Here is a 14,763-nt window from a genome sequence, read left to right as displayed (position 1 = left end):
ATGAGGAGCCAGCAATGGAGAGTGGTGGGGGGAGACAGGCCCTCCTATCTGCCAATGTCAACTATCTGGGTCCCCGGACCTTACCACCTCCTGGAATGTCCAGCTGTGGTCTGGCTTCCAGGATTCCCGGGCAACTTTACTTCTTTCATTTCCCTACTTTCAGATGCTTGACTTTGCAAACTTAACTTTTTAATGTAGTTTTTGGTATGTAATATTAACTACAGAACTTGTAGGGCACTGGAGTATCTAGAACTTTATTCATTTCTTATTAATCAAAAATGCTCTGGATTCTGTTCCATCTTCAGATAGCTTTCATGAAAGAAAAAACCCAAAATGCCAAGCCAGTAATAAACTGTCATTTGACAGTCCTAGGCTGGGTCAATGGATTATTGTTTAATAGGGTCAAATGAATGATTTAGGAAAACATCCAAGCCCAGTTAATCACTTCATGCTTGTGAAATATTAACTGAATCGCATATAAATGATACAGTAACATACTGTTTCTTCTAGTTCACTTCATTTGCTTTCCCTCCTCCCATTTTTTAATCTTGCAGGACTTGAGTGTTGCTATTTGTCTTTTGCCTTTCAGTTCCTGACAGCTATTGCCCCTTGTGCTTGCTATAACCTTACATTTGTAATAGTGCCTTTCATCCCAAAGTGCTGTACTAACATCTGCAACGTCTTGAGGTCCCCCAACTTAACAGAGCTCTCAGTGATTTCAGCAGTTAGTGCAAGAGTTTCACTATTAGGGCAGAGTGGTCAGTCCCTTTCCCAAGATACACTGCCCCACAGCACTTAAACCTGGATTGGAATTTAAACCTGGTTATCAGTTATTTCAGCACAGTGATCCATAACAAAACAAGATTCCCAATTGAGTCTAATCAGCTCTGTCATTAAACAATGGAGAAGGGAAGGGTCAAATGGTGCCCAGGACTCTTTAGGCAGAGACCACAGCACTGGGTTTTCCACCCTCTCTCCTCTTCACTGGGATTTGGCACTCCTAACCCCTGCTTAGCGAGTGCAGTCCAGTTGAGGGTGACTGCCCTCAATTAGAGCATGCCAAGCAGAGTTCTACTGCCCCATTCACACAAGGACAACAACCTTTCATCACACTAGCACCAAAGTGAATTGCAATCCAACCAAATCCAATCCAACCAGCCAAAAGTGATCATTAGGGCAAAGCAGATTCATCATGCTGCATACCTAGGCAGAGTAGGTATGTCTGTGCAAACAAGGTCAGTTTCTGAAGTCTTCCCCCACCCCCCAGTTTATCACTAGATGTTGGGGAGAGTTTGTTCAGACCCTCCTTATATGTATATTGCAGGTAGTTAGTATAAATATAATATTATACACGCACACAAACAAATAGTAGTCAGTGTATGTTAGTAAACAAAAGCAGGAACAGAGCTGGAACAAGAACTTCAACAACAACTGGAAGTCAGGCAAGTACAGCTGTGAGTTTGTTATGCATCCAGCAGCCACTGATTTGTTGTGAGGGCCAGGTTCTAAGCAGGGCTGCTAAACTAGCAGCCAATCAGGGGCTGTGGCCACTGTGTCAGTTCCAAGGCAGTACAACTGGGCTCATTGGTTGCTTAGCAGCAAAGTTAGTCAGTGAGCAGGTCAGTAGCTGGTGACAGAACTAAAAGTTAATGGTTGCTTAGGTACAAGTGATCATGACTTGATCCTCTTTATAATGTGCAAGCAGAATAAAATCTAGACCAGTAAGATATATACTTAGAGTTTTAATAGGGTCAATGGGGAAAAAAAAGGTTGAAAACAATTATGAGACAAATCAGCTGGGAGGAAGAATTTAATCAGAAAATGTAAATGATAATTGGGAATCACTTAAGAATACCTACCAGATGACCAAAAAGACACAATCCCACAATTGAGGAAGAAGGCTACGCTGATTAAAAAAATAAACCTGATTTACAGGGGAAGTGAGGGCAGCTGTAAATTTTTTTTTAAAATGTCTACAACAAATGGAAGGGGAAGTTGATAGTAATGAATATAAATCAGAAGTTAGGATTGTAGAAAATTCATAAGAGAAGACAAGGGATACAAGGATACACATCTATAGTCAACAGACTGAAGGACCATAAGGAATTTTAAAAAATATGTTAAGTACAAAAAGGATCCTGACAATGGTTTGGTCCATTACTAGATGGCAATGGTTAATAATATTAATAATTATTAATAATATTGAAGAAAAGGTAGAAGAGTTCAATAAATATTTGTTCTATATTTGGGGAAAAACAGATGATGTAGTCTCATCATATGGTGATAATACTCTTTCCATTCCACTAGTATCTCTGTAGGATATTAAACAGAAGCTACTAAAAGCAGACATTTTTAAATGAGCAGGTCCAGATAACTTACATGAAATAGTTTTAAAAGAGCTGTCTGAAGACCTTGCTGGACCATTAACATTGATTTTCAATGAGTCTCGGAACTCTAGGCAAGTTCCAGAAGTCTGGAAGAAAACTAATGTTGTGCCAATTTTTTTAAAAAATGGTGAACAGAATTATTATAATTATAGGCTTGTCAGCCTCACATAGATCCCAGGCAAAATAATGGATTGGCTGATATGGAACTTGATTAACAAAGAACTAAAGGAGAATAATGTAATTAATGCAAATCAACCTGGGTTTATGTAAAATAGATCCTGTCAAACTAACATGATATCTTTTTTTGATGAGATTATAAATTTGCTTGATAAAGGTAATAGTGTTGATGGATTTTATTTATACTTCTGTAAGACATTTGACTTGGTACTGCATGATATTTTGATTAAAAAATTAACATGGCACTCATTAAATGGATAAAAAAATTACCTAACAGATAGATTTCAAAATGTAACTGTAAATGGGGAAGCGTCATCGAGTCGGTTTGTTTCAGTGAGGTACCACAGGGATTAGTTCTTAGCCCTACACTATTTTAACATTTTTATCAAAGACCTGGAAGAAAACATAAAATCATCACTGATAAAGTTTGTGGATGTCATACAAATTGGAGGAGTAGTAAATAATGAAGGAAACAGGTCACTGATTCAGATTGATCTAGACCATTTGGAAAACTTACCCCAAGCAAACAAAATGCATTTTAATATGGCTAAATGTAAATATAGACATCTGAGAACAAAGAATGTAGGCTATACAGACAGGATGGGGGACTCTATTCTGGGAAGTAGCAATTCTGAAAAAGACTTGGGGGTCATGGTGGATAATCATCTGAACATGAGCTTCCAGTGTGATGCTGTAGCTGAAAGAGTTAATCCAGTCCTGGGAGGCATAAACAGGGGAATCTCAAGTAGGAGTACAGAGATTATTTTACCTCTATATTTGGCACTGTGTGACTGCTGCTTGGATATTGTATCCAATTCTGGTTCCCACAATTCAGGAAGGATGTTGTTAAATTGGAGAGGGTTCAGAGAAGAGCCACAAGAATAATTAAAGGATTAGCAAACAGAAGCTTATGTTGAGTGTCACATGTCCCTGCAACATCCCTGGGCTGTGCCCTAGTATCTGTGTGTGTTGGGGGGGGCCTTGCACATTGTGGGTGCTACTGAAGTGTAAACAAGACAACACTGACTTACCCAGCCCCTGGGTGTGGCACGAGCCCCGACTTGGGAAGAGTAGAGGACACTCCCAGCTCTTAGTTCAAGTGCTGCCCATCTGTTACTAGGCCAACTCTAAGCACTGAAAAGCCCCAGATGAGCTGGAGACAGGCTTTGTCTGAAGCTGTGCTCTGGTCCCGAGGGGAGCTCTGGCATGTACAGGTGGAACCTGGGGAGGCCTCAGTGGCCGTGTTGTACCTCCATAGCCCCCTAGTGACTGCACTGGGCGGAAGGAGACGACAGGCAGGTGTTGGGCTTTAAAACCCGTCATGTCAGTTGGTGTCTGAGGCAGTGTGTGTGCACGATGCTCCCTGCTCATGGCCAGTACGTCTGTGCCCACCTGTGGGGGTACTGGCTGCCGTGGGGTCCCGGGGCTGGCTGAGAGAAGCTGACGTACGAGGTGTGGGTGTTGGAGATGCTTGGTGAAATGTGTACCTGGCCCATGTGTGCGCTCGGGGTCTGGAGCTCCTGTATCAGCATGTGTGACGTGTGACCCAAGGCTGATAATGTATGTGAAAAGGAAGGTGTGTGTCACTCGCATTAAAGGAGTTTAATGTGCTTGGAGTCATGTTATTGTACCCTTGCAGAATATATGATCTGTCATGCTGCCTTTGCAGGCTGTCACCTCACAGAAAGGCTGCAGCGTTCCAGGAAACCATTACCCGACGCTAATGATAGTATCTCCATTGGCCTGTGCTGTGCGGGGAGGCTGCTGGGGAGCCCGGGAGGAGGAGCACTAGCGTCTCTGGCCTCATATCGCAGCGTCTCTCTTCCCTTCAAGCCCCCACGAAGGCTGGGAGCCAGCAGGCCAGGGGGACATTTTCCCCTTCTTCCCAGGGCCTCCTTCAGTCCGGGGATCTCAAAGCACATTGCAGACTGGAATTTCGGCACCCAAATGACTCTTGTGAGCGAGGGCCACGTTATTATCGGCATTTTACAGATGGGGAACCTGGGGCAGAGGATTCAAATGACTTGCCTAAGTGCGTCAGTAGCAGAGGTGGGATTGGGATCCTGGCGCCCTGTCTCCCCGTGTTGTGAGCATAGTTTGATACTAATGCTCATCCTCCCTGTTACACCTCTGCCCAGGGAGCCTGTCATGCAGGCAGCACCAAACAGCTCATGTGTCCTGCCCAATGAGTGTGGTTCTGCTGCAGCAGGATCCGCCCCCCAAGGCCTGGAGCAAGGTGTGGGAGGCCCAGAGGCCAGGGGGCCTGTCACAGCCTGGATGCTGCCAGGAGTAGAGGGTTGAGGAGTGGGCACAGATAACGGGACCTTGCTCCTATGTCCTTTCAGCTTTTCCTGTAGCACACTGAGCTTGTGGCTAGTTTGCATTTTGGCTGGTTCTTCCCCTTCCCCCAATGCCCATTTGCCTCCATCTCCATGTCACGGAGGCATCAGGTGCTTCCCGGCCCAGGTGTAAAGCAGGACAGAGTTCAAGACCCAGCATCCAGAAGCACTGCCGAGTTCGCCAGCGGCAGGTGACGAGTGCTTCATGAGTGCTGAGAGCTGGGAAAGTGCAGGGTGCTGTTAGTGTGGCAGTGACATCATATGGTCCATTGGTCCAGGAGACCCTTCTGCCCAGCCCGAGCTGTGTGCTTGGGGGCTCATGCTGGCTTTTTGTCAATCCATTCTGGGGCCTGGGAATGTCGAACATTAGACCAGCTGCTCTAACAGCCGGGCTCCCGCTGGGTTTGGGGGGCTGGTTCCTGGGCTCGTTCTGCTGCAGCCTGCCAGGAAGCTGAGATTTTTGGACCCGTATTTCATGATCCCATTGGTCCATCGCTCGGGTTTCTGTCATCCTGGGACCCAGCTCCCTCTTGCCCTGAGCCTTGTGCCAGTTCAGCACGAGTGCCCAATGCTCCAATACTAACATTTGGCCCCGGGTAAAAGTGAAGCCCAAGGTGCAAGGTCAGCTGCCATGTTTCGTGGTCAAAGACAAAGCTGCAAAACCACTTGTGACCCCCAATCTCTTTGAATAATGAGCCTGTCGAAGTAGTCACCAGCTTTTGCTATTGGGGTTCTAGACTTACCAGTTCCTCCACCTCTTACATGGCGGTTCTGCACTAGATCAGCACTGCAGCGTCTGCCATGGGGTGTTTACAACGCATATGGACTCAACATCATCTCGCCTCAACAACCAAGTTCAGGATCTATTTGAGCTGGATCCCCTCTGTAGTGCTGGACGGTTGTGAAACAGGGACACTGTGCTGCTCAGTGGGCAAAGCCGAAGGTTTTCCACACAAAATGCCAATGTCAACAATTGGGCATAAAGCAGAACAACTTCACTGGCAATGCAAACGTTGCTGGTCACTCCGGTCTACGGACTACTGATAGGGTGATCAGATAGAAAGTGTGAAAAATTGGGATGGGGGTAATAGGTACCTATATAAGACAAAGCCCCAAAAAATCAGGCCTGTCCCTGTAAAATTGGGACATCTGGTGACCCTAATTACTGAGGCCTTGTTCACCGCCAACACCATGCGCTTTTCGGACATGGCACAAGAATGCCACAAGACGTTCCAGCCAATGCCATTCACCAGGTGACTTGTAACAGCCGGGATAAAATTCCACCAACCGAGGGGCAGAGGCGGCTCAGAGGCAGATGCCTCATCACTTGTTCCGCCATTGGACTATCGGCCCCTCAAGCCCTTGCAGCCGCAAGGGACCAGCCCAAATGGTGAGCGATCGCTACAGCCGATGTTCAGCTAAGCGCTGAAGGCGGCAGTGGTGGCACGGGTCACTGGTGAGCGTGTGGCAGGCGATAGTGCTCTCGTTCTGACTCCAATGAGGTGGGAGCACTGCTTTAGGACATGCCAAATTGCAGACGGCGGGGGAAGGCTGCGTGCCGGGGCCGAGCAATGCCTCCCTTCCTAATCTGGGTGGGACAGTGCTGGTGACGCCCGGCCACAGCTGCCAGGGCATAGGAGGCTCTTGGGGAGCATTTAGTTCCTATGATCTGGCAGCTGAGGACTGGGCAAACCTGACTCAAACTGGGGAGCAGCATCTTCGACTCTGTAGCATTTGTCCAGCTGCAAATAGCAGGCCGTGCTTTGAGGTGGCGGTGCTGGGTGTGGTTCTCCAGCACAGTCAGTGGGGGCCTGGGAAAGCACTGGGAGGGCTCCCCAGGGCAGGGCAGGGGGAAAGGCTGGCTCTGTGTGGCATTTCTGTCCAATTTGGGATATTTGTCTGGGGGTGAACACTTGAAACTGGACAATGACTTTTTCTCCCAGGCCCTTTCCTGCTATGGGTGTGAGATGAAGCTGAGGGGCCCAGAATGCCCCACACCTCCCCGACTCCAGGCCCCCAAATTGTCATTTCTGGGGCTGTGGAGCATGTTGCTGGGCTCTCTTTTCAAGCTGGGTTCTGTGTCCCAGGCGGGCGCCCTTCTGGCTGCGCTGATCCCAGGTGGGACCCGAGGGACCGACAGCGTTTTGTTGCTGCGTGGACAGTTTGGGACCTTGGGCCATACTAGGGAGGCAAGGTCAGTAGTGTAGCTAGTGACTCTCCCCCTGTGTTCTGGGGGTCCCTCCCCTTCTTTCGGGGTGTGTTCCCTGGGAGATCGGAAGAGTTGTCCCAGCTCCGTCCGGCTCAGGATTTGCTCTCCCCGCTGAGCTGCTGTCCAGCCCGTGGCCCTGGAGCGCTCCCCGGAAAGGATTCAAGTCCTGCTTTGGACCAGGGACAAGAATGGTCTTCAACAAACAAGGAAATGCTGATGTGAGGCCTGGTTCCAGGAACCACTCCAATAGGGCCAGCCTAATGGCCAGCCATTCGATCAGCACGGAGCCAGCAGCGAGTGGGGCTGTGGATTTCTGATTTCACTGAGCTCGCAGAGACGACGCTGTTTGTGGCAGTGCACTGTGCCAGCCCGCACAGCGATGGGTGCTGTGGTTCTGGTAACAGGGTGTGTGGGAGGGGCTGTGTTGCCAAGTGCCACTGGAAACATGCCCCAGCTCCCTGGAAAGCAGTTCAAGCACCCCAAAATAGAGCCAGGGGGTAGAATGTGCTCCTGATACAGGCAGAAGGGGCAGGGGGGGACGAAGGGGCTGTGGAGCAGTATGGTCCCGTTTCGTTAGGACAGTGCCTCTGTGTAGCACGGGGGCTTTAACATGCCTTTGGTAAGAAAATCCTGAGGTTTGCGTTTCATCAGCCCCCTGAGCATTTGTCACATGGGGAAACTGAGGCACAGAGGGTCAGTGAGTGGTCCAAGGCCACACAAGAAATCAGGATGAGGGTATTTCTGGCTCCTAGCCTTGTGCTCAGCTCACAAGGACCTGGCCTCTCAAGCCTTGTAGGATCTCAAGCCCTTTAATGATTGTGGTCTCATGGTGCCGCCAGTATTAGAGGCACTGAGATACTTTAATGAGGGCCATATAAATAACTGGCTAGACAGTTACATGATTGGGGCTGAATGGATGGACAGAGGGTGTTTATGGTGTGGTGGCTGGCGGGGGAGTGTGTGTATAGGGATAGGGATGGGAGGATAGAGGGGTGTGAATAGGGATGGGTGGGTGGATGGATAGAGGGGTGTGTATAGGGCTGGGAGAGTGGATGGATGGATAATCTGCAGCACAATCCAGTACATGGAAGCTGCTGGTTTCCTATAAATACCCTCAGGATCACCATGCTCTCTTTGTCACCCTGGTTTCTGCATGTGCGTGAGACATGCCATACACAGGAGTGCGCAGCTGGAGCAAGCGACACGCACAAACCTGGCTGTTGTTCTATGGCAGGTCTTGAGTTTGAGAGAATAAAATTGCAGAATCGGCCCCCTTGGATTCCCCCATATCCACCCTCCAGCGCAGGGTTCTGCCATGTGACAGAAGGCTGTGCTATCTCCTCGTGTACCCAGCAGACAGGCATGGACTTTAGGCTCAAGCCCAGCACTCAGTAGGAGGCTGCTGGGTGGATGTTACAGGGGTTGCCAGGAAAGTGCCAGCATTTGCCAGCCCTGCTGGTTCCATGTCTCACGCCATGGGCGTTATTTCCTGCCCTTATAGAGGCAAAGTGCAGTATGTCAAATGCCCATGTGATATCAGCAAATGTTGGCACTGCTGGGGCTCACGGTTCATACCAATACAAAGCCCCATGCAGTGACGCTGCTCTCATGCGTCATGTTCTATACGGAGTGAATGGGACTGTATCAGGGATGTTCACAGCAAAGCAAACTCCCCCGATCGCATGCGACTGTGTCTGTCTCTGCAAGCCAGCCCTGCCCACTCTTCATAGCCTTAACCATGAACGCGTTTCTGCACCAGAGAAGCAATGCACATCGTAAAGCAAGTTAGTAACCCAAGAGGCATGCTGAAGGCAGCTAAATATTGCTCTTCATTCCCTGGTTAGGTGACATTAAAAAGGGTGAGAACCTTCTTTTTTGGAGTGTAATCTCTCACCTGCTACAAGAAGCTGTGTAAACTGATAAACTGCAGATTAAATGACTGCCACCCGCCACTTTAGTCCCTTGCTGTTAATTTCACACATTGTGCAACCCACTGCTTTCAGGGCCTGTCAATTCCACCTAATCGCAGAAGGCACTAAAACACTCTGCCCTGACACTCCCAGATCAAGAAACTCCTAACTCCTAACGCAGGGGGATTGCATACATCACTTATGCACAAATCAGCAAGATGCCAGCAAGGAGGAATTATGTCAGCTGACAGCACAGACATGAGGTACATATTGCAGAACTGAAGCAGCCTGAGCCTCCTTGACAAATTGCAGCAAGGTGCTGCTGAGCTGGCTGCGGGGAAGCAGCTCCCGCACTGTGCTATCCCAGCGCAGCCATGGAACACGGCCCGGGCACCCTAAGGCTCAAGGTTTGGAAATCCATTTTGGGGAGGGGTTTGCTCTTTGGGGCAGCACAGAGGAGACACAACAGTCACGTCCCTCAGCCGTTCACGTTCACGCTGTTGTGCTGCAAACAGGGATTAAATAGCAGCAGCTGGGCAATGATCTGACCCATGTGTGAGTATGCAGACCCCAGGGCCCTCCAAGCACTGTACATGGCAAAGGCATTGGCTGGGTTGTTTGGGTCCTCAGCCTCTGATTCCAGACTAAGGAAGGGCTGCATGAGTTGTTGTGAGACTGGAGGTGGGATCTGGGCCCCAGAAAGCAGCCCACGCCATGGCCCAGCTTGCTGGGAAGCTGGCAAAGAAGCCAGAGGAGGAAGCTCAGTGAGGGAGGCCGGTGGGCCATGGGCATGTTCAAGTGGAATGAATAGTAGCTTGAGTTCTGCCATAATTTTGCCAGAGTCCCTTCCACAGTCATGCGCTGAGAGTGCCTGGGCAGCGCTGGTTACTGCCCACACGGACTGCACATTCTCAGGTGTGCGGTGGCGCTAGGGGTGCGTATGTGCTTGGCATATTGGGGAGCTGATGCACTGGCAGGCAACTTATCTGACCAACCCTTACAACAGCACTCGGATAGCGAGAACGAGCAAGCAACCGTTGCAGAGTCCTGTTCAGGCCACAGAGAGAACCATCCTGTGCAGAGCTAATCTATGTTTTCCAGAGAATTTCCCAGGTACTGAGGGATACTGAAGGAATGGGAGGAAATTGAGGCCTGGTCACAGATGTTCCTTGAGCAGAGAATGAGGCATCACTGGCCGGGTAAAGGACTTGTTGTGATTTAGCCAATTCAACCCATTTTGACTTTTAATGCAAAGGGACCAACATTCTCTCCCCCTCCCGCCGCAGGACACCCTGTCCCCATGGCGCCTACAGACCTCATCTCTCACAGGTGTCCTCCTCCTCCCAGCCCAAGAGATTTGCAATCCCCAGGTGGCCCCATTCTCCAGTTAGCTGCGTGGGACGTCTGTACCCAAAATGCTCATGCCTATCTCAGCAGCTGGGAAAGGCTAGCAAATCCGTCCTTCAGTTCCAGCCCATGCCATTCCTAGACCACTCTGGCAGTGCACGCTCTGCTCATGGCAGCTGGAGACTCCACGAACAGAGCGAACCTATTCTCCAGGCCATAGCCTACCTCTGCAGCCAGCGCAGGGCCCATAATAGGCCAGGCCCATCTGCAGGAAGTGCTGTGCATCAGGGGCCATCAGCCTGGCTGCACTTACACTCCATGTATGGCGAATGCAGAGGGGAGACCTGGTTGCTGTGGAGGGAGGTGGGAGGCAGGAGCAGGTAGCTACCGACAGGCTAACTTCTGGCACAGCAGCTGGCTCGAGCAGGTTTGATAGGGTTCCCCAGAATGAACCATCCAGCAGATATCAGAGGAGGTTTGGGCCAGTGCTGAGATGAACAACACCCAACTGGGAGGCTGTAGACATGGCTGAGACCCACAGTGAGGGGACTGCAGCAGGGTTCTGTGCAATGCCCATGGAGCAGCCTACGGGACAAGGATTTGGACGGGTTCTCGTCTAGTCCCTGGTGGTTTGTCTAGAGCACAAAACAAACCCATGGCTGGCATGCCCTGCTCAAGGGGGTGCTAGGGCTGCAGGCCCAGTCTCGGGGCACTGGCAGAGCTGTCCTAAGGCTGTAACCGCTGGGGTTACACTGCCCTGGTAGAGCCATAGGGCCGGATCTGCACCTTCACTGGTCAATGGCTCTCTCCCTTCCAGCTGCATGGGGCAAGTCTCCCAGTCTACAGGGGGGGGGTTACCTTTTGCCTGCAGATCAGTGCAGATCCTTCTGAGGCCATAGGCAGAAAACCTAGTTGCTGTCAGTGCCTTATAACTGGGGGGAAGGCGCCTGCCCAAATTCAGCACTATGGCCAGGGCACGAAGTGATGAGCAGGAGCTGGGCTTGGCTATGGGGCCTTGCTCCCAGTGGTCTATGAGCACAGGTCCAGCCCCATGACCGAGGGAGCAGGGGGCTGAGACTGGGACCTGATGCCCAGTCAGTGAGTCGGACTGTGGCGGCTGATGGGACTCGCTTCTGAACACACCATTTAAACTGTCCTAGCAAGTGTACTGGGGCAGCGAGAGAAACACACCCACCAGTGCCTCTGACCTGTCCCAGTGCCTCAGCCTCCCTGCCTTGCTCCAGCTTTGTACTAGCACCAGTGATGGACTTTCTGGCAGCTCCTTTGCTGTGCAGGCTCCAGGTTGCACTGCTCTGAGCTGAGCCTGGGAATCCAGCAGATAACCTCACGGCTCTAGGTTCCTTCAGGTGTTTCTAGGGACCATGCGACCACTCTTCGCTCAGCTGCTGCTGGCTCCATTGAGCTGGAGATGTATTCAACTGCTCAATGAGCTCACAGGCTGAGCCAAGCTCTTGGTAGCTGCTCTGCTGCATTTCTTGGCCTTCCTAGCTGCATTCACTGCCTTGAATGGTGATTTTTTTCACAGGGATCGTTTGCTGAATGGAGCTGGATTTGAATGCTGCATTCATCCTGCATGCCCTTCAGGGTGACTATATGTGTCAGGAGCACCAACGCCAGGCACTGGAGTGAGGACTGTCTTGCACATCACACACCGGGCCCTTCCTTAGACTTCTAGTTTCAAGTCCACATGGACTGTTTTCTGTTGCAGCCTCTCCAGGCCCTACTCCAGCCTGCTGGATCCTTTCAAACAAAAGGACAGTCAGATCAACTATGTGCTTGTGTCTGTTCCCCTGCCTCCTAGTCAGGCATTCACTCGTAATGTTGTATAGGAAGTGCCAAACTCACCTCCCCGGAGCTGGTTGCATCCAGCCTGCGCCAATCCTGTAAAATGGAAGTCTGAGAGAGGCAGGTTTTAGGCCATGTGTTTCTCTCGATGATGGGGCCTTTTTTTTCTGCACACCACTGTGTACAGGCAGAGTGATACTGATCCTGAGTGAACTGGAGAGAAGGGGGAGGTGCAGCATATGGGTGAGCCTCCCTTATGCTCTTGGAGCCAGAAGCAATGAGATCTTGAAGTCCCTCTTGGCACTTGATTAGCTCCTGAAAAGAAAGAAAATACTAACTGCATAACTAATAACCCCTTGCTCTGTGTGTGTATAAATCTTAGCCGCCCTAGCGCTGCGTTCACATTTCACTTGCCTTAGTCTGTGGTCCTTAAAAGCTTAAATTAATGACAACCTTGCAGTTGCTTGTTAATTTCTTCATTACTGTATGCGATTGCATTCTCTTGACAATAGTGGTGTTTGCTGGTGTAGTTCTAATTATCTGGCACTTCAGCTCCCTAAGAGGGCCCCAGCAGGCCTTTACATGAGAGCAGCCTCTTCAGAGGTGTGGGCAGCACCCAGCCTCTTGCTACATCTCCTAAGCTCCATGGCTTTGTCTGTTACTAGGGCCTAGGAAAGAGGCTTGCACTTCATTAAAGGGGCAGGTCCAAAGCGATTAAAGTCTCATCTCTGACACTGGTACCATGGCACCAAGCATTGTTAAAGGGAATTAAAACCAATAGTAAAAGGTTCTATAGCCATATAAATAAGAAGAAAACTAAGAAAGAAGAAGTGGGGGCCGCTAAACACTGAGGATGGAGTGGAGGTTAAAGATAATCTAGGCATGGCCCAATATCTAAACAAATACTTTGCCTCAGTCTTTAATAAGGCTAAAGAGGATCTTAGGGATAATGGTAGCATGACAAATGGGAATGAGGATATGGAGGTAGATATTACCATATCTGAGGTAGAAGCGAAACTCAAACAGCTTAATGGGACTAAATCGGGGGGCCCAGATAATGTTCATCCAAGAATATTAAAGGAATTGGCACCTGAAATTGCAAGCCCATTAGCAAGAATTGTTAATGAATCTGTAAACTCAGGAGTTGTACCGAATGATTGGAGAATTGCTAATATAGTTCCTATATTTAAGAAAGGAAAAAAAAGTGATCCGGGTAACTACAGGCCAGTTAGTTTGACATCTGTAGTATGCAAGGTCCTGGAAAAAATTTTGAAGGAGAAATTAGTTAAGGACATTGAAGTCAATGGTAAATGGGACAAAATACAACATGGTTTTACAAAAGGTAGATCGTGCCAAACCAACCTGATCTCCTTTTTTGAAAAAGTAATAGATTTTTTAGATAAAGGAAATGCAGTGGATCTAATTTACCTAGATTTCAGTAAGGTATTTGATACCGTACCACATGGGGAATTATTAGTTAAATTGGAGAAGATGGGGATCAATATGAACATCAAAAGGTGGATAAGGAATTGGTTAAAGGGGAGACTGCAATGGGTCCTACTGAAAGGCGAACTGTCAGGCTGGAGGGAGGTTACCAGTGGAGTTCCTCAGGGATCGGTTTTGGGACCAATCTTATTTAATCTTTTTATTACTGACCTTGGCACAAAAAGTGGGAGTGTGCTAATAAAGTTTGCAGATGATACAAAGCTGGGAGGTATTGCCAATTCGGAGAAGGATCGGGATATTATACAGGAGGATCTGGATTACCTTGTAAACTGGAGTAATAGTAATAGGATGAAATTTAATAGTGAGAAGTGTAAGGTTATGCATTTAGGGATTAATAACAAGAATTTTAGTTATAAGTTGGGGACGTATCAATTAGAAGTAACAGAAGAGGAGAAGGACCTTGGAGAATTGGTTGATCATAGGATGACTATGAGCTGCCAATGTGATATGGCTGTGAAAAAAGCGAATGCGGTTTTGGGATGCATCAGGAGAGGCATTTCCAGTAGGGATAAGGAGGTTTTAGTACCATTATACAAGGCACTAGTGAGACCTCACCTAGAATACTGTGTGCAGTTCTGGTCTCCCATGTTGAAAAAGGATGAATTCAAACTGGAGCAGGTACAGAGAAGGGCTACTAGGATGATCCGAGGAATGGAAAACTTGTCTTATGAAAGGAGACTTAAGGAGCTTGGCTTGTTTAGCCTAACTAAAAGAAGGTTGAGGGGAGATATGATTGCTCTCTATAAATATATCAGAGAGAGATAAATAGAGGAGAGGGAGAGGAATTATTTCAGCTCAGCACCAATGTGGACACAAGAACAAATGGGTATAAACTGGCCACCAGGAAGTTTAGACTTGAAATTAGACGAAGGTTTCTAACCATCAGAGGAGTGAAGTTTTGGAATAGCCTTCCAAGGGAAGCAGTGGGGGCAAAAGATCTATCTGGTTTTAAGATTCTACTCGATAAGTTTATGGAGGAGATGGTATGATGGGATAATGGGATTTTGGTAAGTAATTGATCTTTAAATATTCAGGGTAAATAGGACTACTTGCCTGAGATGGGATATTAGATGGATGGGATC

This window comes from Dermochelys coriacea, chromosome 3 (genome assembly GCF_009764565.3).
Source record: "Dermochelys coriacea isolate rDerCor1 chromosome 3, rDerCor1.pri.v4, whole genome shotgun sequence".
NCBI lineage: Eukaryota > Metazoa > Chordata > Testudines > Dermochelyidae > Dermochelys > Dermochelys coriacea.
Note: the sequence above shows the minus strand (reverse complement) of the source record.